This window comes from Athene noctua, chromosome 24 (genome assembly GCF_965140245.1).
Source record: "Athene noctua chromosome 24, bAthNoc1.hap1.1, whole genome shotgun sequence".
NCBI lineage: Eukaryota > Metazoa > Chordata > Aves > Strigiformes > Strigidae > Athene > Athene noctua.
In genome coordinates, this window is record NC_134060.1 from 8346292 (window position 1) to 8370955 (window position 24664).

Here is a 24664-nt window from a genome sequence, read left to right on the forward strand (position 1 = left end):
CAGTCTGCTTCCAGCACGTGTCCGGAGTGCCCACTGGCGGTGGTGGTTCTCTCGCCTGTGCCCACTCCTGAACTGTGCTGGTGCGTTGCCTGAGGGTGTGCGAGCTGACACGGGCCACAGCCACACTGAGGAAGGCACGAACCATTAACTAGTGTAGACAACTGAGTTCTCACACCTGAGGCCAGGCCAGGGCCTATTTAATTTTCTATTAGAGACATAACCTGTGTGAAGAGGTGGTGTACAACTTGGGGCTCCAGGCTGCCTTCTGGGCTGCCATCCCTGTGTCCAGGCCACTCACAGCTTCTACCCTAGTGGGACAGATGGTATGGCACTGCCAGCCCCGTGCTGGTCTGGTGGTAGCTGAGGTATGTAGGCATCACAAAAGGTTGGTATAACCACCTCTGCTAGAATAATGGGATATACAGTCTCATATTGGGCCTGTGGCAGGGGACCTATGTGACTACATGAATTCAAAGAGATACAATTCCAGGATCCTCCAGGGTCTTGTCACTCAAAGAACCATCATGGAGACTGCAGGATTGTCTCCTAGCTTAAGACGGGATTTTGCATGTTCCAGAAGACTGGCATCTTCTAAAGGAGAATGACAAACAGCCAATTCCTTCTCAGAGGACACAGTCTGTCTTATTTTAGAATAAATCTTTTCATCGTGGGTCTGGGTGATACAGGTCTTCCTGGACAGTAGTGTCCCACATCAGAGTTTAAGCCATTAAGCTCAGATGTTTGAAGAGCTGATGTTTAAAGAGCTGATGTCTAAAGATAGGCTTTGTGCTACTGGGTCCACATCACTGGAGCTCTTCGCATCCTCTGCCAGCTGTACAAGGATTTGGAGGAGCCTTTCTGTTCAACATTGACACAGCAAGACAAGATTGCTTTCAAAATGACAGTGGCTGGATCCCCAGAACAAAGAGCACCCTGGAAAGTTTCCTGCAGCCATATAGCATAAGCACTAGTGTAAGAGTGCCTGTGATATGACAGGCCCTCATCCTCTCAGGAATCTGCCTGTCCCCAACAATTTAACCTAGCAGACAGTCACAGCCTGAAGAGTGTGTACTTCCAGAAGACATGGCATCTCTGCAGACTTTTATTCTTCACACTACAGGCAAAGGTTTGGGTATCTCTGCAGTTTCCCCTCCTTTTCCCCAGATGCCTTTTGATGCTGTCCATCCTGCCTGCACCCTGTTCCCTTTGTCTACTGTGCTTACCTGGCACAGCCCTGTCACAGCTTAAACTGCACAGACATACCTGTTTTACATCTTGAAAAAAAAAAAAGAAAAGACCCAACTAGGGCAAATGGATAAAGGACAAACCAAGTAAAAAATAGTCAAGGTCAGAGTCAGAGCCCAGAACAAAGGCCTGAGTTCTCCAGGGACTAGAATAAGAGAATTGAAGATGGTTTCTCTGCCTCTCCTCCAGCTGCCTGGCCAGCATAGTGCTGGTGCCTCCTGCTTTGTAGCAGCCTCTGCTGAGAGCTACAGTGTTCCTGCAAAAACTTGGCAGCAAGGCTGTCACTTGGTTGTCCAAACAATGCTGAATTTTGGCCTGCATTTCACTTCGGAGGTTCTCCACAGTGTCCTTCAGGTGGCCTGATGCCTGGTTCTGACCTTGAAATCAGAGCCTCAGAGCGGCTGATGCCAACATCTTGTGAGAAATATTGATAGAGGCAATGATAGCAAGTGCATCAGTCCTTGCTCAGATCTGGGGACATGCAATACATAGAATCAGAGTAATTCAGGTTGGAAGGGACCTCTGGAGGTCACTAGTCCAAAATCCTGCTCAAAGCAGGGCCAGCTGTGACATCAGACAAGGTTACTCAAGGTTTTCTTCAGCCTTCCAAGGATAAGGATGCACAACCTCTCTGAGTAACCTGTTCCAGTGCCTGACTCTCCTCATGGTGAAAAAGATTTTTTTCATATCCAGTTTGAACCTCTCTTCTTTTCATTTTTGTCTGTGGTCTCTCAGCCTCCCACCAATCACTTCCTCATAGGTCCCGGGGAGCTGCTGTCAGGTTCCCTCACAGCATTCTCTCCTCCAGGCTGAGCAAGCCTGGTTTGTTCAGCTTCTCCCTCTGTGTTCCTGGGGCAAGTTCTCCAGACTCCTGACCATTTTGGTGTCCATACGGTGACCTCACTCTTGTTTAGATATGTCTTTCTTGTACTAAGAGGCCCAAAACTGGACACAGTATTCTAGATGTGGTCTAACAAGGGCTGAGTAGACCAGGATAATCACTTCCCTTCATTAATTAGTTTTGCTTCTGCTAATATAGCCTTCTCTGCTGCCCGGACACACTGCTGGCTCCTGTTCAGCTCGCTGGGTACCAAGACCTCCCAGGTCTTTTCCAGCAGAGCTGCTACGCAGCCAGCCAGTCCTCAACCTGTATCACTACAAAGGGTTTTTCCATCCCTGGTGCAGGATTTTGCACTTGTCCTTGTTGAATTTCATAAGGTTCTTGTTAGGCCCTTCCTCCAGCCTGTCTAGGTCACTCTGAATAGCAGCTCTGTCCCTGAGCATATGCACTGAACCCCCAGCTCAGTGTCATCTGCAGACTTGAGTGAACTCTGCCACCTTCTCCAGGCCATTGATGTTAAACAGGACAGGTCCTGCAATAGCCCCCTCCAGTACTCTGCTTGTTATCAGGCTGTCCCCCCATCCAGACCACAACATCCCAAATGGGATACAAGGATATTGTGGGAGTTAGTGTTGAAAGCTTTGCTACAGTCGAGGTAAATTATTCTGCTCTTAGCTCATGCACAAATCCAGTAAATGTATCATACAAGGCAATCAGACTGGTCAGGCATGATTTACTCTTTGCAAATCCATGCTGACCATTCACCTTCTTCTGCACTGTGCTCTTGCTCAGATCCAGCCTCCCAAGGCAGTACCGAAGGCTGCAACTTTGTCATTCTTTTTCAGACTGTGTTACAGGATTGGTTAGAGAAAATCCCTGGGCAGGATGGCACAGAAGTAGGAGCCTGAAAGTTCAGTCTGAGTGATCTCTGCAGCAGCTTGTAGCTTAGACCACAGACCACAGGGAAAAGTGTCTCAGAGACCAAAACAAAGGAGGGGAGCACATGGTTTATGTCTGCTGTGATATGAGGAGTTCTAATAATATTTCCTTGCTGGTTCTAAGTGCCCAGCTGATGGAGATTCCTTCACTATTGCAAACAGTCCCAGAGAAGATGGCTCAAACGGATTAAAGAACAATGGGCAAACGGAGGTAGGTTATGTGGAAACCCAAGTCTTAGGGAAGTCCTTAAAGAAAAAAGCTTCCTCTTCACCTCATCCCTTTGGATGGAGGGATATTATCTCTGCTTCCATGCCAATGTCCTGAGCCTGCCCTTTGTGAAGGACCTGATGTCCATCCTATTCAGATGGGCATTTGGAACATTTCTACCCACCATTCTTCCCATAATTCCTACATCATGAGCTGCTTGACTTTCCCCAGCCCTATGACAGTTCCTAGCTAGAAAATTTTGCCCTCTTCCTATATAAAGTAATGAAGCTGGGAAGAGGGAAAGGAGAGTAAGACCTTGGCAGTCCAGTCCAGTAGTTAGAACACATCTAGAAAGCTGAAGACACAGGGTCAACTCTGTTCTCTAGTGAGTGGTAGATGGTTTATGCACAATACTATTACTTCAGCAGATGAAACTCAGCAGATGTGACCTTGTCCTCCATACAGGGGAGTGACATTGTTTAAAAACAGGCTTCCCAGCAGAGTATTCTGGTCACTGACTTAGGGAGCTCGCATTTCCAGCAAAGAGCTGGGTTGGCATCGGTACCCAAAACCAAGGAAAGTTCCCAGCTGACAGTCCTGGGGCAGTAAGTACTTGTGCACAGGGATCTGGAGGACAAACGTCTCCACAGAATTCTCCCGATGGTTCACCTGCCCAATGTGAATCATGAAACCCCAGATAATGGCCCTGGAAGGGCCTTTGAGAGACCTGCTAGTCCACTCCCATTGCTCTATGTGGCTCAACAATGCTTTTGTCCTTTTCCTATCTTGCCTACTCTTGAAGATTTTCAATGATGGACAGAATGGCAAAATACAGCATAGGAAGATGATCCACTACTATTCTTTGGGCTTTTATAAGACACTGTTTAATTCAAGAGCAAACAAACTAGGCCCTTTCGTTGATTAGATTGTAGGCTACTTTAAAGGGCACATGGTCTAATATTACACCATTCTTAATGCTAGTAAATATTTGATACAGTCCTGAAGGAACTCATCTTGGAAAAAGCAATGATATGGAAGTGGCACAGGAAAACACTAGCTGAGGATCATAAATGAAAGATAAATTAACACCCCATAGCCTCTGAGTTGAAAGGAGGAAGCTATCATGTCACAGAGATCAATGTCCATATTTACCATGTCATTAATGCTCTGTGGATTGCAGTCGAGAGTACACAAATGCATTTCACAGAAGGTACATGAGGGCTGCATGATTTCTAAGTGCTTCTTCAGTGAAGCTCTTGCAATATTGAGCACACAGTTAAATTAAACCACATTTTTTTATTTGTACAGAAGTACATGTTGTGGTTGTCCCCGCAGACAGTTATTTCAATGATAATGTGGAAATTATTGAAAACAGAAGAAATAGCTAAATAAAAGTCAAAGCATGTGTGTTCACTGCAGCACCCTGCAATTATATTTCGGTGTCAGTTATTCCTACAACTGAGGAAGCGGATGAGTGTCAGCAATGAGGAAGACAATGCTAAGTGGAAGCTGATCAGTCCTCCCAGGAGAAGCCTGAATCTTGCAATGTGAAGGGAAGATGGTCATGGAAAGTGTGTGAGTTGGAGCAGTGCTGCCACGCTTACCAATCCAAAGATGGCTGCTTGTGAATGAGGGGAGGGTGGAACAAATACTGTATGTGTAAGACTACTTCCTCTGCAGTAAACCTTGGGAGCCCTTGAAGGAATGTCAGGAGGGATGGCTGTAGTTATTGTTCCCATGCAATTTCCCTTATGACAATCTGGTTACAGGTGCTCAGTAGCTCTTGTCACTCAGAGATGAGGAATTCCCAACAGCTTCAGCAAAATTCATTTAACTTTCCTGAATTCTGTTTCAATACAGCCAAGATGCTTCTGTTGAAAATGCCAGTGACCGACGCATATGCCATACACTTGTTGTCAATAACAGATTTTGCATTTGTATTTCATCACCAGTGAAACAGAAGGAAGAAATGTAGGTTAGTAGGTAGTGAAGTTAAGAGCCCTCTCACCCAGATTCTCTCTAAGCCACCCTATTCACGAACACACCATCTCCAGCTTCTGGTGGCAACAGTCACGTTTTCACAGTTGTGCTGCCAGCATCTGTCACTGAGAGGGAGGCCCTTTTCCCCAGCCTGCCGAGGTCCTTCTGAGCATCAGCCTCGCCCTACAGCATAGCAACAGTTCTCCCCAATTTGGTATTGTCTGCAAACCTGCTCAGAGTGCAAGACAGATAATTCTCCAGGACATTAGTAAAGACATTAAACACTATCAACCTACCAGTGTTCATCCCCTAGGATGCCCCTAGTAACCAGTTGCCAGCTGGACTTCACACTGTTGATATGACCCCTTCAGCCCAACCATCCAGCCAGGTTTTCATTCACTTAACACTCCACTTATCCAGACCAAATCTCACCAGCTTGCCTACAAGTAGACTGTGGGAGATCATGTCAAAGGCCTTGATAAAGCCAAAGCTACAATCAATCGATACAACATCCAGTGCCCTCCTGCTGTCCACACAGTCTGTTGTCTCATTGTAGAAGGTAATCATGTTGTTCAGGTGCAACTAGCCCTTCATAAGTCCCTGCTGGCTGCTCCCAGTGACTTTCTTGTCCCTCATGTGCTCAGAAATAGCTTCCAAGAGGATGTCCTGTCCAGTCCCTGGGACTGAGCTGAGGCTGACCAGCTCATAGTTGCCTGGATCCTCATTCTTGCCATTCTTGATGACAGGTATGACATTTGTCTTTTTTCAATCATCAGGAACTTTTCCCAATCAACACAACTTTTCAAAGATGATAGAAAGCAATCCTGAAACTACATTGGCAAGCACCCTTGGCACCCTCAAATGCAACACTTCTGGTCCCATGTGTAGGCCTAATTCAGCTGACATTTTTGGGTAAATGAGCCCCAAGTGTCCCCCATTAAGTAACCCAAGGTCAGGTGTCCCACTGAGGGATAAAAGCTGGGACCACTTGCAGGCAGGGGCAGTGTCTGTCTGTGAGGTGGATGCCCTGTGCAGAGTTTTCTGTTGGGGAAGGACCTCCCGCCTCCCTGGGACTGGGCTCCAGTCAGGTCTGTCTTGTGTAAACACGGGCTGTGTAGAGATTCAGTAGGTGGCTTCCTTGGTCTGATGTGTTTGGCTTGTTGGCTCGGTTGTCTCCCATCCCTTCTATGGGAGACTGCGTGTCACCATTTATTCCACCCACTGTTGGTCGTGCGGTGTCGTTGTTGGGGTCAGTGGGATTGATGTTGATTATGTATAGCCTGATTGACTAGTTTGTACCCCTAGCACTCACCCATGTACTGACCCTTTTGTATCAAATACAGTTTGGTTATTGGTTCATCTTTATGCTGGCTGTGTCCTTTATGCTAGGCCTGATAATTGGCAAAACAACCCCCAAAACTCAACTGACTTTAATGACAATATTTCCACTATCTAGGAAGGAAGACAGAATTGAGACTTGTATGGAAGAATCTATAGTGGAGATGTCTAATGTATTCAGACAAACTTTGCTCTGTGTGTGTGCAAATCCCTGTTTATTATTCCTAGAAACTGCCACTCCCCATCCTGGTGTTCTCCAGATATGTCAGGTTCTGACTCCTTATGAAGCTGGTGAAGAGAGATGTAAAGATCCTCAGTCTGAGGAGGACATGACACTCACTGTAATGCCACAGCATCTGCTTTTTGACCAAGAGGAAGATGGCAGCAGTATGAACTGAATAAGACATTGACCCACTTCTGATGTTGCTGCTTGCTTCTCAGTGCCTTCGTTACTGTGCCTTGATAAGGCTGCAGGCTCCTAGGGGCGGGAACGGTGGTATTTTACTGATCCTAGGAACAAGAAACAGTTACATGTACACACACAAAAAACCAAACTCAATAAAACTTATGTTGGTTGCCATATAGAGCTCTGATAATGATGTAAGACTAGCAAGGTATGCAGCACTGCTGCCCACACAAGCATCCATTTGTTTCTTTTTTCCTGCTTACTGTGCTTATTAATATTCCTGAACTCTGCATGGCATGCAGCACAGTCAAAGCTCCAGTTCTGTCAGGAGTTTTTAGAAACTAATTCAGTAAATATCAGGATCTTATCATGACTCTGATTTTATAAATACTTAAAAGTTTGAACACCTGAAATCAGGTAATAACAGGAGAATCTCCACTTCCATTAAAAAAATTCTAGTCTTTGTAGAGGGAAGAAAGAATTTTGATAGATACCACTGGCTCAGAAAATAGTGGGCTGATTCAACTCACTAGACTGGCAGCAAAGTATTCACTCTGTGTTAATTTTATGCCAGTTTAATGAACTGAACAAATGCCAGACCTGGTTCAACAGAAGCAGCACAGACTCATGAGTAGTTTCAGAAGGAGGGAAGCAGAACTGCATGTATCAGCAGCAGCAAGCTGTTAGACTAACTTAGACACCTCATTTAAATTCACCATAGAAACAGAGCAAGTATGGAATAGCAAAAATATCTGAAGAGCCAGTTCAGGGACTTCATGAACTGGAAGATGACTCAGATGATAGACATTTTAATAGCCACTGAGAAATCTGTGAGCTTGTCTAATCCCTTTTCAGCCTCATGCCTCTAGTGTTCATGGAATCCTGTGGCCATCCACTTCTCATGTTACCAAGCTGTGCATAAACTGCATGAGCTACTTTTGTTTGTTTGAACCTACTACACCCATATAGGTCCTCTGTTGTTAGACATGCTGACAGCTTCTGTTGCTTCCCCATATTATTCATGATTTTATGGGTGTTTGCCATCTCCCCTCCCCCTGTCATCTCTGGTCACATCTGCCCATACACCCTGCACCCTTGGAACTTAACAACCTTTTCTATCAAGTACCATAAGAAGAGGAAGCTGCCATTCTGCAGTGATAGTCTTCCCGGTAAGAAAGAGGTCACTGCTTCCCTCCCAGCTTTAAGCCACCCATTCACATCTGCTCACAAGCAGAGCAATCTTCTCCAGCCCACCCTAAGCAAGTGGACACCACTGGCAGTGTGACATCTGGCACACCTCCTCCTCTGCTTCCCTGTGCCTCTGCTCCCTCCTCCCATTCCAGCCCCTGTGTAGTTTGCCCCCCTCCTGGTCCCCTTTACTCTTCAGGGTGAGTTGGACTCCCCTCCTTTGTTCCCATCTCCCCTGCCAATCATATACCTTTTGTTCAGCGCCTCCCCAGTCCAGGCAAGAGCTGGGTTTGTCTCCTCACCTTGGTACATCCCCCATTCCACTTGTCCCTTTCTGTCCTTTTGTCAAGTGCTTCCACTGACTGCACTAAGTCCCCATGAATAAAAAACTTTCTAACTCTCTAACCTCACAACACTAAGCTTTTTCTCTGAGATATCTGCCTAGGCAGCTGCAGCCCTGTTGCCACAGCTGCTGTATCATCAGCTGCAGCCATGCCACTTCCACCACCCACAGCGGGGGGGTGTCCCACACGGATCTCGAGGCCTGACTTCTGTCATTCTGTTTTCCACTCACTCTCTCTTCCTCACACTCAAGTTCCCCCCTCAAAGTTGGATCAGATACCGCCTTGGTGAAGGGCTTCTTCCTCCCCCTTTATTTCCCCTCAGCATAGTTTGCTCCCCAACACCTCCCTCGTCTGCCTCCCATCACTCGTGCTGGGTGGCAAGGACCTTGTGCTTTCCTTCCAGCAGCAGCTCGTTGTTCAAATGCTGCTGGCATCTTGTGGCACAGGAGGCTGCGGAGCATCCTTCACAGACCATAGCGAGCATTCCACTCCTCATTTCTGCATGATGAGTTCTCAGCAAGGCCTGGGGCACGGTTGCAATGGCTGTCTCTTGGCTTGGAAGGATGGGTGCTGGGTTTCCAAACCCCAAAGCAGGGTGCCGGCACCACTGGTAGAAACTTGTCTTCCCCAGATATCCCCTCAATGGCTGCTGAGTAGCCCATGTGGGTGCCAGGAAAAGTCCTGCACAGACTGCTGCAGGCAGCAGACACTGCTACTGACAGCAATCCGGTGGGATCCACACAGACGGTATGGAGGATACATCAAGGAGATGGCCTGCCTTGGGGAGACACATTCCTTTTTCTGTCCCTTCTTGTCTCATCCTCCCCTGAATGTTGTCCCCTGGAGCCCCTCATCATCTCATCACCCAAACTTCCAAACTTCCATCTTCATAATGATGGGGCTGAACTATGACCAAGGATGATGGATGTGAACCATGAGACCCATGACTCCCTTCTGCCCTGGGATAAGGCTTCCTCCACAGTGTATTAGGAGAGAAGCTGTGAGGAGGTCACTGCCCTCGCCCTCCTGGAGACCATGGAGCAGGAGATCTCCAAATCCTTGGTGAGTGCTGGAACAGGGTTCACCCCTGGGCTCCAGGGAGGATTCCTCTTCAGGAGTGGTGACTGAGCTGCCATTTGCAGTCTGACCTCTGCCAACCAGGGAAACTTCTGATAGTGCAGCCAGGGCCCAAGAGCAGAGCTCTGGGCCTTTAGGATGTCCCTGAATAGTGAAGCCTATTAGTGAGCATCCAGCACATATCAGCTGAGCCTGGCAATGGTTAAGGGTGACAACCAAGCCCCGCTGCTGGTCCTGCTCATTCCATACAGCCTTCTACACCTGGTACACATGATGGTGGTGCTGAGCCTGGTGGTAGACAGGCCCTTTGCCCAGCCCCTGTCCTAGTCCGGATGGATCCCCCTCACCCCACCACCAGCAAAGAGCCAACACAGGGCATGCTGGCAGTAGCAGCGGGCACACAGCTTTCACAACACCTTCCTTGCCCTTGGGGAATGGTTCAGATCACTGAAAGGTTTTCCCGGTCACATGAAATGTCAAAACCCAGCACCACTAAACACCTCAGAGTCTCAGGCAATTCTTTGTACTAACAAGATAGATCCCATCACTATCATTTTCTCAGCAGTGCGATCCTGCATGACACCATGTCAGTGCTGCTCCTGAGCTTACAAGGGGAAGGCTGGAGGGTAAAAGAAGCCACTTGCACCATAATCTCTGTGGAGAACATGTTTTCCTCATACCTAGGGACAAAGCTGTGCTGTTATTTACACACCTGCACCTCAATGTAAGGCCCATGGTACCTGTGCTTCAGGTGTCTACCTTCCACAGATGTTTGGATCCATATGGAACCTGCACAGGAGTTTTATCAGGGTGAGTCAAAAGAACTGCACTGGGGGAGAAATGCTCAGCCCCTGCACACTCAGGATCTCTCATGGCTGACTGCTCTCTGGGGCATGATGGCCTAACCAGACTTGAACATCTGTGTCTGGATGGAGAGAAACACATCCATTTTCTACCAACTGGAGTTTTAAGTTTAAACATCTTGCGCGATGTTTGAACCGCCCTAGTGCAAGGGTGGCTTGTATCACAGGCCCCACCTGGTGCCCACAAAGGCTGCTGTAACCTCAGGCCAGACAGGTGCTATCTCTTGGCACTTAAAGCTGTTGAAAATCATGAGCTTTGCACAGTGCTCTTTCTATTCAGTAAGAAAATGCTGGATTTTTTCTGACCAGGGCTCACTAAGGCTGTACTTGCAGCCACCATCAGGTCTACACTTTCAGACGCTGCCATAAACATCTACGTGCTGCAGACAGCCTGGATGGAGCATGCTGGTGTATACCTTTCCTTAACCACACACACCAGAGCCTGGCAGACATTTTGCATCCACCCGAAAGACCTGTCCCAAGAACGCATCCTTTCAGACCTCCTCAGGATGCTGAAGTACTCCTCAGGTCCAGCTTTACTACAGCCACAAAATGGGATGGAGAGATTTTCTTGAAGAATCCCCACTATAAAATTCTACCTTCATAGACAAGTGGTGGTTGTCCCTGGAAGACTGATGCTGGACCTGGCCAGTGTCAGCAACACTGGACACTTCCTGAACTACACTCAGACAGATCAAGTAGATGCCATTATGTTGACTTTGCATATGGGGTAGTCCACCTACAGTATCTCTCAACTAGTTGATCCAGAAGATGAGTGTGTCTCACATCCCCTGTTTTGCTCCCAGGTTCTGCAGGAGCAATGCCACCTGAGCCACCTTCACCTCTGGCCTCATAACAAGAGGTTTGGCCCCTAAACATCTTGATGCTCTAAACTCCTTCATGTTCTCCATATTGAGAACTTGATATGGAGTTGGATGTTCTCTGTTTGGCTGCACCCATCCATACCCAGAAGGGCATTCAGGCTTTTGATACACTTTTAGCTGTTTTCACTGTGGAAACCAATGAGGACAACCATTAAGTAGATTGTGCCTAAGGGTATAAAAAGAGGCCAAACATATAACTTTCCTAAAACCCCTTCAGGCTCTTCTTTAGTCAGAGGAGGCATCGTTGTGATCCCTTGGCAGCCCCTGACAGAATTTTCTTCCCCTCATTTGTTTCATGCTTTTTGGAAACACTTACAAACCTTTGGTGCCAGTATCATGCTGCAAAGTTTCACTGTAAACTCTACAAAAAAAGTATCCAAGCAGAGTCCCACTCCTCTCCCAGCACAGCAAATCCAAGAAGCACATGGAAGGACCCTGGGCTCTAATATACACAACTCCTGGCAAGCTCAGAGCATTTAGTATTTTTTATATAAATTTTTTTCCATTTCATCTCCCAGTTACACCCAGCTATGACATTGCTAGATGGATTTCGAGAGCTAGCATTGTATTAGCAAACCTCCCTCACACTACTTTGGAAATTAGAAGTAGTGTCTGTAAAGCAGAGAACAAAAAAACTGAATGTGGCTGCACTGCAGAGCGCATGTAACGTGCCTCCGCTGCTGAATCCTGGTGTGCAGGTGGAGTTTCAGGAAAGCAGATGCTTTCTGCTGTTAGAATGACTGTACACAAGCCTTTCTCAGTCTGCCTACAGGTAAGGTCTTGTGCATTCTGTATCTTTGTGTGAGCTTGGATTTTAGCTGTAAACCTATAAAACCGAAGTGTTTATACTTCATTCAGAACAAGTATATTTCAGACGGCTCTATGGAAACGGGATCAAAGAGTAATATTTTAACTCGGTATGACAGCACGGACAACATTCCACCAGAGCATTACAAGCCAAATCACCCAGTGCTCGAAGCATCTTCCTTTGGCACCATCTGAAATAAAACAGCGTTGGACATACAATTTTAGCAAATGTACCTGCTGGCAAAAGGGGACGATGCATTTTAAGGCTGCCACGTCCAGCCGCACGGCCAGAAGGCTGGAAGAGCTCCCCAGCTGCCGACTGGATCCGCTGTTGACTCAGCCGGGCAGCTGCAGCCCCGAAGCCCTGAGTCACGGCTGCTCGGGGCTGTCACTGTCCCACCCTCCAGGTCACCATCGCCTGAGTGGTGGGGCTTTGCTTACAGCCCCGTAACACTGTGAGCAGCTCTCCCCAGTTAGTGCTGAAAGGTGTCTTGTCTCCACCTAAACATCTCGGGGCTGCACACACCAGAGGTAGAAACAACCACAGTCCCTACTTGATTCAACGCCAAGTCCCAAACTTTCCGAGATGGACACGGGCCCCGGAGGACAAACCTCTCCGTGCCGCTGGCACACGGCGCTCTGCCCTGGTTTTAGGGAGGTGATGGGTCTCTCGCGTTCAAGGGCGGGGAGGGAGCGTCTGTGAAGGCACCGGCAGCGCCCACCGGCCCCTCAGAGCCCTGCGGCGGAGGCAGAGCCCGCGCTGGGGGCAGCCGCCGAGGGACCGCTCCTCAGGGGCCTCCCCTGCGCTCCGCCCCGCCGCCCGCCCCGGGCGAGCCGCTCGCCCCCTCCCCGTTTTCCCCCCGGGGGCCCTTGAGAAGGCGGCGACCCCCGAGCGCCTCCGCACGGCCGCGGCCCGGCCGCTCCCCCCAAAATGGCCGACGGTCCCTCCCCGCCCTTTCCGAGAGCCGGGGGAGGGCGCCGCGGAGCTGCACCGCGTCCGGGCCGGACCCGGCAGCCCCCGCCCCGCTCCCGTTGACGTCAAGCGCCGCCCGGTACCGCGTCCCTCCCCTCATTGTCAGCGCCCGCACCCGCCGCCCGAGCCCGGAGCCCCCCGCGGGCTGCGGCTGCCCGAGCCCGGGCCGTCCCGCCGGCTGGAGCGCGCCGCGGGCGGGAGGCAGGCCCGGCCGCTCCCGCTGCCCAGGTAGGCAGAGGTGGGCGACGAGGGTGCGGGCGGGGGGTGCCGCAGCCCCGCCAGACCGGCGGGGCGGGGAGGAATTCGAGGCATCCGCTTTGTCTCCGCGGACCGCCTGCCCTGCCCGGGCGGGCGCCCGCAGGGCCGGGGCGCCCGCGGTGTGGCGGCGGCGGGGTCCCCGCCGCCGCCACACCGCGGGCGCCCCGGCCCTGCGGGCGCCCGCCGTGGCCTCGGCTCCCGCTCGGAAATGGAGCCGCCGTCGGGCTCCTTCCGACGTGACCGGAACAGCCGCTTTCCTGACCGGAGAGCGGCCCCGCCAGCGCCCGGTCACCGCCCGGGAAGGGCACAGTCCCTCGGGGGCTGCTGCCAGCTGCCTTCAGGGAAGGTCTTGGACCCGCCGGCGGGCATCCTTGGGTTTCCGTGTCGTTGAGGTTTTGGAGGCTTCCAGGCTCTCAAAGCATGGGATTTCTGTGAATAACTTTTTTTTTTTTTTTTTCCCTTGCTGCAGCCAGATACTCCCTTTCCTGTTGCTTATTTTTTCAGAATTCCCCCTTCTTTCCCCAGCCCACCCACATTTATTGTATAATTAATAATGGTCTCCCTTTTATATGTGAGCTTTTCCGATGCTCTGCCTTTGTTAATCACTTTAGCCTTCTCTGCTCCCCCGTCGTGAGGGAATTCATTGATGGAACGTTGCGAAACTTTTCTTTTTCTCTTCATAAAATTTCTTAAAAGTACCGCATTTGGCTTTGCCAGGTGTCCCACGTGCTGGTATGCGAAACAAGTGGAACAGCAGATCTTTGGTGGTTGTCCTTGGTGACGAGGCTTTCACTGCAAATCTGCATTTTTTTCTTCTTCTTCTTCTAATGCTACATCTGAAGCCTTTAAACCAATTAAACGCAAGTTAAAGTGACCGTCCCAACTAATCACCACATTCAAGCTAGGTGCAGTGGGATTAGTGTTTAATTGGTGCGTTAATTCTGTTAAAATCTTCCACAAAAATCACAGGAAGGAGTGCTAGTCGCTGCGGCGTGCGTTGGGGTTGTTTCTTATCAAGTCTCTAGCTGAGAGCCGCCTGGGCGGGTGAGTGCCTCTCCAAGTGGTACCACACAGCGATGACAGTGAAAGAGGGAAGTATTTTTACAACCCTGGAGTAGTCTCAGGCATTCAGAGTTTAGGGAAAAAATGCAGTTACTTACCACATGCCTACAGTCTCTTGGCAGATACACATCTCCTGGCCTGCTGGATAGTGAGGAGGGACAGTGTTACTCAGTGCTTCTATTTCTGTGTGAGTACATACTGACAGCGTTGTGCTCTGGTCAGGTAATGCAGCCCATGGCCAGCTAGGGTGCTTCAGCAGGGGCAGCGTCCTCTGTGCCTGTTCTGCGTCTGTGGCACTTACAGAAGCATAATTCCTTCATTGTGTTGGCTCCCCAGCGGTAAGGACTGCAGAAAACGATCGTCTTTGCCTGCTGGGCTGACCCCTCCCCACCCCAGGGCTCTGAGAGGCCCACGGGAGCAATGGTCAGGATGGTGCAGGACCCCTCTTGGGCCTGCGGTCCCTGTGCTGGGATTGCACCTTGGCAGCCGAGGCTGGTCGGGGCAGCCAGCCCTCTGTGTCAGGCCAGGCACTGCAGGGAGGAGCAGGACGCGGAGAGCTGCTCGATGTGTTTCTTTTGGACATACGGCTGAAAGTTCTTGTGGGCAGGAGTGAATCAGGGTAAGGGGATGTGGGAGAACAGCAATTCAAGAGCAGGCAGGTCTCCATTAACTGACCCGTATGCCTCTATTCTAGTCCGAGCAGCCCTTCAGCCTCACTTCCCCATATAAATGGTAAAGTTTCTTTACTCCAGGACAGGGCAATCTGACTACTTCCTACTTTTTAGGAAGTCAAAATAAGTTATAACAATATGGGCTCTTCACTAGCCCTCTGACTTTCTCTGTGCTCTGAAAATTTGGCCCAACTGAGAATAAGTTACTGAATTTATTTACTTAATGTAAGTTAGGAAGTGTAGACAGAAATAGCTCTTGCTAAAAAAGAGTACTCTCAAACGTGGCTATTACCAGAAATGGTAATGTTTAAAAGCCTGGTATGCCTTGCAATCTAGACCACGTTATTTTGTTTGTTAAAATGGGGTGGTGATTACATCTTTGAGCATGACCTTACCATAGTATTCTACACAGGCACTCTGAGGTCATGCTTGTCCTCCGCAAAACCTTTCCTTCCCACCGAGGGCTGTGGTTGGTGAGGAACCAGATGGTATGTGCCTCCTTCCTCATGGAAGGTTTTGTGAAAGCGTGGCTGGCGTAACTGAACCAAACGACAAAATGGTATGATTTTCATACAATTGTCACACTAAAATGAAGCAAATAATCTTTTTAGAAGGCTGTTTGGATTGGAAGATTCACATGATGGTGTCGATTAGTAGCAGTAATATTTTTCGCACTAACTAGTGCAATGCAGGTCCCTTAAAGCATATTGGAATACGCATAAAGGAACCCTTAAAGAATATTGGAAGGGTGAGCACTAGTGGTGGTTACGGCTTTGTTAGTTACATCTTCACAAGTTTAAGGCCTGTTGTACAGTCTCTTTGCCTTGGGTAATGTTTGGATCTGCTCATGTGAAGTAGAAAGCATGAGTGTTTTCAAATACTTGGTGACAGCTGATGGGCAAGTGTTGCTTGCCAGCACTTCCTGCATTCCTGGTGCTGATGGTGGGCTTCATCCTTCCATACTGTTTTTCCCTCTGCTTTAAGCAGGCTGAATCTTTGGAGGGCTTTGAGTCCTTTAGTCTGATCTCCTCTTTTCTCCATAGTCACCAAAGGTGGGATTCATCTCCCTGTCCGAGCTCAGCTGTTTGCCAGGGTAACAGGGGAGGGCAGCCTTCCCTTGGTGGTGACTCTGGCCACCTACTGCAGGCACTGTGGACAATCACAGCTCTCTGGATTTGAGGGTTTAGAGCTGGTGACAGAACCAGTTTGGTGGAAAACCCACAAACCGTTTGCCTTTAATTGTCCAGATTTGGGAGTCTTCCTAACCACCCTGACTCTGAGGAGGCACTGCGGGTGTGCCATTCCTGCAGAGTTGGTGGTGCTTGGGTTTGATTCAGCAGCCTGAAATTCAGAGCACTTTTTTAGATGATCAAATATGAAGTGTGGCATTGGATGTCAGCCACCAAAATGTGGCAGTTTAGGCCTTAATCTTTCTGTGTTTCTGGCTTTGTCTTCCTAGGTTTTGGCAGAGATGTTGCCCTGCTGAGACTCTAATCTCAGCAGATAAGTGGTTGTAAGGCACAGTTCAGCCCTGTGTTCTTTAACCCTCACCAGGGTGGAGCAAGATACGCAGGTGCAACAAGCAGCCTTACCTAAGCACGCTGGCAGTATGCACAGGAGCATAAACACCATGTGTACGCAGTTTTTTTCCTTCTCTGTGGAACAGCTGAGACTATTTTGGTGCTTTCTTGCAGTGGTTGTGCAGCAAATTTAATGTTTGCATTCCTGAATGCTTGAGATTCTCACAGAAACACAGTCCAGAAAGGTGAAGGCATTGTTACAGTAAAGGGCTGAAAGGAGAGAGGATGTTTAGAAAATACGAGTTTTAGTGTTATACTTTGCAATCAGCCTCCTATGCAGCCTTTTGCCATGAGAGCTGGATAAACTCTGCTGATTGTGGTACCCGTTAGGATCCAACCGATAGCCCCAGGAATGATATGGGTCATTTATTCGCTTAGGAACAAAATTGCCAAAATACGTAGCTATAAAGTATAAGGAAACATCAGCTGATAAGTTTGTTTCTGTGTGACAAGCAGGCAGATGAGAGCTGCTACAACTCTGTCAGCTTGGATGAGAAACAGGGATTTTCACATCCTCTCCAATCACAGTTTTGGGAAGCACTAGTCAATGCAGGTGGGCACTATGAATGAAGGAGGCGGGTTTGCCGTTCCCCTGGTCCTGGATGCTTTCTCCTCTGGGAACCCTTTCCAGCCCTACCCCAGCTGACACAAACTCCATGCAACCATGTGGAGGGAGATGATCGAGTGCAAATTAACCATCAGCCTCCCTCCCACCCCCTTTAACCATGCCTAATTCCCAGCCTGGCTGCAGGGTTGCTTTTGTCTGGCCAGGACAGGGGAGTGCAGGGCTAGAAGGGGGCAGGTGCAGTGCAGGGCCATCTAAAAAAGACTGTAAAACTTCAGTCTGAGGATCTGGTCCGAAGTCTGTGAGGTCACTTGTGCAGTGATAGCATCGCTGCCTGTGTTTGTGTATCTGCCACTGCCTTGCTTTCGTGGTGACTTTGGATGTGCTGCCTTTGCAGCGTTCCTGCTCACACAAAACGCTGTCCAGGTTTGGGCAGCAGGAGTACAGACACCACATTTAGAGGACTTCAGTGGAAAAGTTCCTGCATTTATTAAGCCCCAACAATTTTGTCCCTGTTTGCCAGAGCTTCACTGGATTGGGCAAACCTCAAATACCTTCTTCTCAAAGTAACTTCTAGGCTGTATTATCCGGGCTCTGACCAGCTGTATTGAACTTGGGCCACCAAAACACACTAGTCTCATCTGTGTAAATAATTTGTTTGAGCTGGAAACTTCAGTATTTCTGCTCCTTGCCCCCTCCCCACAGTGTAACACCAGGCATCCTGAGCTGCCTCATTCCCTGTGCTGCCCTGGCTCTTGGGGAACGACTTGTCCAGCCATGCTTGGTGCCAGTCTCCGTCCTCCCTTGGTGGCAGGGGTGGGCAGGCTGACCTGGCTCTGTGGGTGGATCCCGCTTCTCACAGATGATCTGGGTGCTCCAGGATGAAGCAGGGGTGGACATGCATGGCCAGGTATGGGTGCTTCTTCACCAGCCCCTTGCCACCTGCCCTGGTTTGGGAGGAATGTGTAGTGGTTTTGCCCCTTCCAGTCACAAAGGGGAAAGTGTAGGCTTTAATGATTTCAATCAGTGCTGCATGGACTAGCCACTGCACGTAAACATTTAGAGTTCTGAATTTATTTAGCTAATTGTTTTTTAAGTCATAGGTTAAGTCATAGTTTGACTTGCCGTACAGCCCAGGCCATAGTTTCAAACCTCACTTAGTATCAAATTAACTAATTAACTTAGCCATTTTGAGGTTTGTGATTTCAAATTGCAAACTTGATGGTTGAGGGGGCGTTGGTAAATATAAATATTTTTTTTTCCCATGAAAACCCATGTTCCTTGGTTGGATTTGTGATCATTTGGCTTAGAAGTAGCAGGACAGATTTCATTTGGACACCCCGCAAACAGCGTTGTGGCCAAGACCAGCCACACATCCTGAGTGCACACTGCACACCTCTGAAAAAGCAGAACAGCAGGAGGAGATGAGAACTGAGGCTTTCTTAGCCCTGGTAGGAATCAGCTCTGGTGGTTAATATTACAAAACTCCTGAAGCTTGGGTCTCATGTGTCAGGCTGCATGGTTGGAGAGAAAAGCATCTGCTTCTGTAGGCAGGTGATGTGAGAGGGTTGCCTGACCTGGGCAGCTGGGAGATGTGCTGGCCGGTGGCACACCACCTCTGCTGCAGGGCACCACCTCTCCCACCCTGGCAGCCCACAGGTGACATGTAGCAGGTCGTCCTGTGCGTCGGGTGCTCCCATCTACTCCAGGGGTGCGGGCGCAGGCCACAGCAAGCACGCTGCACTGGAAGTTCAAGTGTCATGGTAGGAAAGGGTGGGGTAGGGGCAAGAGTGAGCACGCTGTTGTGTGACATGGTCAGACCTCTGTCCATACTTCTTATACATGTTGCATTGTTCTCATTGACCTCTAAAGTGGTAGCTTCATCCTAATCTGAAAGTCTGTGTTTCTGCATGAGTGATTGTGGTGAACATAAGCTCAAGCAACTCTTTAATTAATCTCCCCGTTTCTCTTTACCATGAATGTTTCCTTTTGCGTTTTCCTCTGTTGTTGCATGCAATCCAGATGCTTGCAGGAAGGTAAACCAGCTCAAGGCTGTGAGCGTGGGCTCCTGGCAGCGTAGCTGTGCTTCCTGGTGTCGTCAGCTCTGCCACTCCGTGCTGCATGCAGCACGGCATTGTACAGCTGGGAATGACAGATTTTGCTGCAGTGCTGCACCCTCTTTACATGTTGCAGCAGAATCTGTCAGACTTTGTTTTCACCTTCACTCTCAGAACTGTTTTTATATAAATTGCTTTTATATGCGTTATGTGGGTTTTACACTACAGCGCTGGCTTGTGCCTTCCCTGTGAGGTTGGTTTGAAAATCACAGGGTACGTTTCCAAAGCTGAAAGGAAGCTGCAGAGGCTTCAAGCTTTTGCTGATCATCTGATTCCACTGCAGCACTTTCAGCTGCTCGTGCCTTTGAGGTGCCTGTGCCTCACGTGGGAGTGCGGTGGGTTACCTTAAAGGGAAAATCTGATGAAACTGCTTCAAGAACTTGTTGTTACATGTGATATCTTAGTGGAATTTACCAGAATAGAAAGGAGATTCCTGACCTGGGATCTGGAACAGAGCTGCAAAAACATTAATTCCTCAGGTAGTGTGAATCATTTGGAAATATGTCTGGTTTTACTGGAGAACAATAATTCCTGTGTGATAATAACTGTTAGTACTGCATTGTGGTGAGAATTTGAACTTGGAGCAGTCGAGAAATCCTAGTGAAGTTTCTCACTCCATTGTTTGTATACCATTCTGTATAGCTACTGTTTGGGATTGGTTTTAGTGTTGTTGAGTGTTGATTAATGTCTTAGCATAAAGGTATCCTGTGTAACATGTGGATGTTGATGTTTCTATGTGAGATTTGGCTGTAGTATATTATGAACTGCCTGCATATGCTCTTTAGTTCTCTGGATGTTGCCTTCAGGTAGCTTTTTGCGTTGGGCAGTGTAGTAACAAGAAGCAGAGTTTGGAATAGGGCATTTCTTTTTGTTTGAAATGAACTGCCACAGAGGTACTGTGAAGGGGAGAGCAAGTATTTGGGAAAGCTGTGAAACTGTGAAGGTGAATGCGGGAGCAATGCTGTGGAGGCGGAGGGACCGTTTTCCTGCGGTGATTGGAAGATGTGGAGGGCTTTTTGGGTGCTTAGTCTCTGCAGAATGTAGAGAGGAAACGAGCTCCTGATAGCCGAATGTTAAATAGCTACGGATCTGAGGCTGGCTCTAGGCACAGCAACTGCTGAGTGCAGAAAAACGATTATGCCCTGCTGACTGCCTTGATTGCCGTGTGGCACCTTCGTTGTGGTGTGGCACTCCTCGAGCCTGGGTCACCTTCCCTGCATCTCCCCTGAGCAGCAGTAGTGGCAAGCCCCATTCTCTAAGCTTTCTTTCCCTGTCTTACAACAGAAACGTACTCCGAAGCCCTTACCCACAGATCATCTCCATTCACTTTTTCCTCTGCTGCTTACATTTTAGGCTGATTTGCAGAGCAGGGCTCTTGTTTTTTGGTTTATCTTCTCCATTTTTTAGAGATCTCTACCCTGTGTGACTCAAGTGACTGCTGCGGCTGCTGGAGCATGTGGCTGAGAGTACTCAGCACAGTCCTTGCCTTGGAGCCCAGCTGTGCTGTGTGTGTGAGCTGGTGGGGCACACAGAGCACATCTCTGCAAAGGCAGGTCTGGCGGCAACAGGCTGGATGGGGTCAGCAAAGCATCAGCGACATGGCAGTGACTGCATGGGGGGTTGCATGAATAACAACAGTGAGGGCAGGTCAGGGGAGAAGGTGGTTCTCCTTAGTACTATTGAGGTGGTGTCTGAAGTGTCATGAAAGTTGGGTGGATCTTTCACTGGAATAGGTTGCTCTAAGCCCTGTCCAGCCTGACCCTGAACACTTCCAATGATTGGGCATCTGCATCTTCTCTGGGCGATCTGTTTCAGTGTCTCACCACCCTCATTGTAAAGAATATGTTCCTTATGTGCAACCTACCCTCTTTCAGTTGGAAACCATTGCACCTCATCCTGTCACTACAGGTCATGGTAAAAAGTCTCTTGGTCTTTCTTATAAAACCCCTTCATATATTAAAAGGCCCCAATAAGGTCTCCCCAGGGCCTTCTCTTCTCCAGGCAGAACAACTCCAGCTCTCTGAAGCTTTCACAGGAGAGGTGTTCTATCCCTCATCATTTTTGGGGCCTCCTGTAAACCCACTCTAGTCTTTCTGGGGGCCCCAGAGCTGGACACAGCACTGAAGGGGGGTCTCACCAGGGCAGAGCAGATGAGGAGAATCCCCTCCCTCGACCTGCTGGCCATGCTTCTCTTGATGCAGCCCAGAATATGGTTGGCTTTCTGGGCTGCGAGTGCATATTGCCAGCTCATACCCAATTTTGCCCACTGGTACCCCTGAGTCCTCCTCTGCAGAGCTGCTCTCAATCCATTCTTCCCCCAGTCTGTGCTGATACTGGGGATTGCCCTGACCTGGGTGCAGGAAGTTGCAACATGGTACATTCTGACTGGATGTAAAGGAAAATAATTTTCACTGTGAGATTGGTGTCACATGAGAACAGGGCCTCAGGGGTTGTGGCATCTCCAACATGGGAGATTTTCACAACTTGATGCAATTCTGAGCAACCTGCTCCAGCTTTTGACACTAACCATGCTTGAAGTGAGAGCTGGATTAGGTTCTCTGACACTTGGGGTTAACTTCATCCCCTTACTGGCAACTACGATGAGACAGAAAATGCGGATTTCTCACTCGTTCCCTCCTCTGTAGAAAGGAACAGCTTGGTGGGAGAAGCAGTGTGGTCCTGTCTTGGTACAACTAAGCCAGTCCTTCCTTCCTGTGAAACATCCTTCCTTCCTTCAGTCCAGGCAGTACAAGGGGAAAAGGGACACATAAATAACACGAGGGAGCGAGGTTAGCCAGCCATGCCCTGGAAAAGTGCTGGAGGGACACCTTCTGCTGCTATTTGTGGCTTATGCTCAGTTTTTCACTCTCCTCTTCTTAAATGTGCTGTATGAAAAGCATATGCCCTCTTGTCTCTGATTTTCATTTAGGATGGGATTCAGATAAATTAATGTTTGGCATTAAGCCTGCAAATCTCCTCATTACCATCTTGTGGAATACTTGCAGGAATACATGTGCTTCAGGAGCAATAGAATTTGTTTGCCTTCTGTCCAGAGTACCTGTTGTCTGTTGGCTGCTAGATAGCAGTGGCCTTAAGAGCAAATGCAGGCTGCCCAGTAGAACTGCCTCTTGTTAATATAGGGTGTTTCAAGATTGTTGGTTTTCTAGCAGCATGAAACTGAGTATTTGGATTAAAGTTTTCCCATGATTGTCCTGAGTTAGTTGGCATCTTTTAACCCTTTCATGCCCTATGGACAAGCTGCTGGTAGGAACTGGATAAACTTTGAAGCTGGTGATGTTCTGTCAGTGGGAGGAGTACTGCTGAGCACCTTCCTGCTGGAAATCCTGTCCCACACTTCTGACCCCAAACAACATAGCTCTGTACTGAAGGAGGCAGGTGGATGCTCAGGATGATCTTCTCCCTGGGAAGCTATGGCTGTTCTGCTGTGTCAGTGCCTACCCTAGTCAAAGGAGTCACTATATGCAACTTTGGCCCGTTTCTAGGAAGAGGCAGCAGAGTCCACGTGTCCCTTTGCCGTCTCTTTCTGCATTAAGGAGAATCCCAGTGGTGGCTGCTGAATCCCCTGGCCAGTCACCAGACCTTGGACCTCTAACTCATCAAGTCACCCCTCACAGCCCTTAGCCCAGAGCAGTCTGTAGTGCAGTGCATGGGACTGGTCTCTGCCTGCAGTGCAGTGAGACCTGCTCACCTTTTTGGCCCATTTGTCCAGCTTCTGGTGCAATGCTGTATGTCACGTGTGAAACGCCCATTGTCTTCCTGAGATGCTCAGCCTGCACATGAAAGTGTTGTGCCCATAAATTCATCATAGCTTTTGAGTGGGCTGTTTTCAGTGGCACAACTGCACAGTGTCATAACACCATTCTGGCAGCTTGTCTTGGAGCCTCCCCGTTGTCCATGGAGCATTAATTTTGAGGTTAATGTTATTAAGTCCCCACACCTACAAGTGTGCTCTCAGAAAGGCAGTGTGTTACTTAAAGATCCAGGTTGCGATCTGTTTGTAAATGTTATTTTATTTACTTTTTTGTTACCTGAGGGTATTTTCAGCAATAAATTGAACACAAAAGATTCCTGTTAGAGTCTTTCAGTCCGCTCAGCTGTCTTCATTGAGTAAATCACATTTAAGAGAGTGACATAGCTCTGAATACCTCCTTTCATTTGACTCCGCACTTGCCAGTGAACAAAAAAGATATATTCTGAAGCTGCAGGGTGGGAGCTCGGAGGGAAAAAAATGCCTGTTGTTATAAGGGAGTCGAAGATCACAATATCTGTGGTACAGCCAGGGGACAGGGCTGCCAAGAGTTTATGCTGGGAGGCCATGAAGCATTTGGAGATTACTGGCAGTGCCTTAGCCAGACTGCCAGTCGTCATTTATCTGTGCAAGTCCTTGTGAAACGCTGTGCCTGAGGTCCACCTAGTTCCAATGACTTCGGGGGGAAATCACAGAGGCTTTGGCTGCGTTGCTGCCTGCCTGTGAGTCAGAGCGAGCGGTGGGTGGGGTAGCACAGGCCTTCCTGCCGCCTTCGTGCCTCGTCTTGCCTGCCAGATCCCGCTCCTCAGCTGACTGCTCCCCGCAGAGCACCTCGGGCACCTCTGGGAGAGACCCCGAGCTGGAGATGGAGCCTTGGTTTACTAACAGCACCCAAGGTCTTGCTTTAGAGCAGAGTGTGGATTTCATGGACTGCAAAAGGAGCAGATGGGAGACAGTCTCCTCCCTTCACCAAAAGGTTCAGGTTCACTTGGAGCCTCAGGCCTTCATGCCAGAGGCATTTCTGCCAGCAGCGTTAACCCCTGATGTTCCCCAGCCGGCTGAGCTGAAGGGTGCTGCTAGTCTCTCCCATCTCTGTTGTCCAAAAGCTGCAGTAGCACTGGGCTCCAGCACGTGTGTCAGCTGCTGCAGTCCCGCCACTGCCAGCGTGCATGCACACAGCGCAGTGCAGGCTCCCGTGAAGACACAGCCTGCCACTAGAAGTCTGCAGTTCAAGTCTAAACCCTGGTTTACTCTGGAAGCAAAAGCAGTGGCACCTGTAACCTGATTCATCTTCCCTGGCTTCCTTGGGGGCCCGTCCACAAGTCTGAATTGCTACTAATTGCAGCCTTCATTCAGCCCTGTGCGTTTTGGCTGCAAGCGCAGGGCAGGGCAGGCTGCTGAGCACACCTGCAGAAGCACTGCTGTCCATACATCCAGAGTAGTGTCCTAAAATGGTGCCAGCAATTTCATCTTTTGCATCGGCACTAAGCAGGACAAGTGTTGAATTTGCCTCGGGGGGGCTGTGTCACATGTCAGCTAGGCCAGGGCAG

General features: G+C 49.1%; 1 protein-coding gene across 3 annotated transcripts in view; it reads left to right on the forward strand.

The window, feature by feature from the left end:
- Positions 1 to 13208: 13208 nt before the first annotated feature.
- LUZP1 (leucine zipper protein 1) overlaps positions 13209 to 24664 on the forward strand; it is a 43610-nt gene continuing 32154 nt past the window's right edge. For 2 of the 3 annotated variants that reach the window (XM_074926041.1, XM_074926044.1), the window contains exon 1: positions 13209 to 13320. The gene's annotated coding sequence lies outside the window, so the exon portion shown is untranslated. Of the gene's footprint in view, positions 13321 to 19737; positions 19825 to 24664 lie in introns of those variants that run through there. The other variant, XM_074926043.1, reaches the window with a different exon arrangement.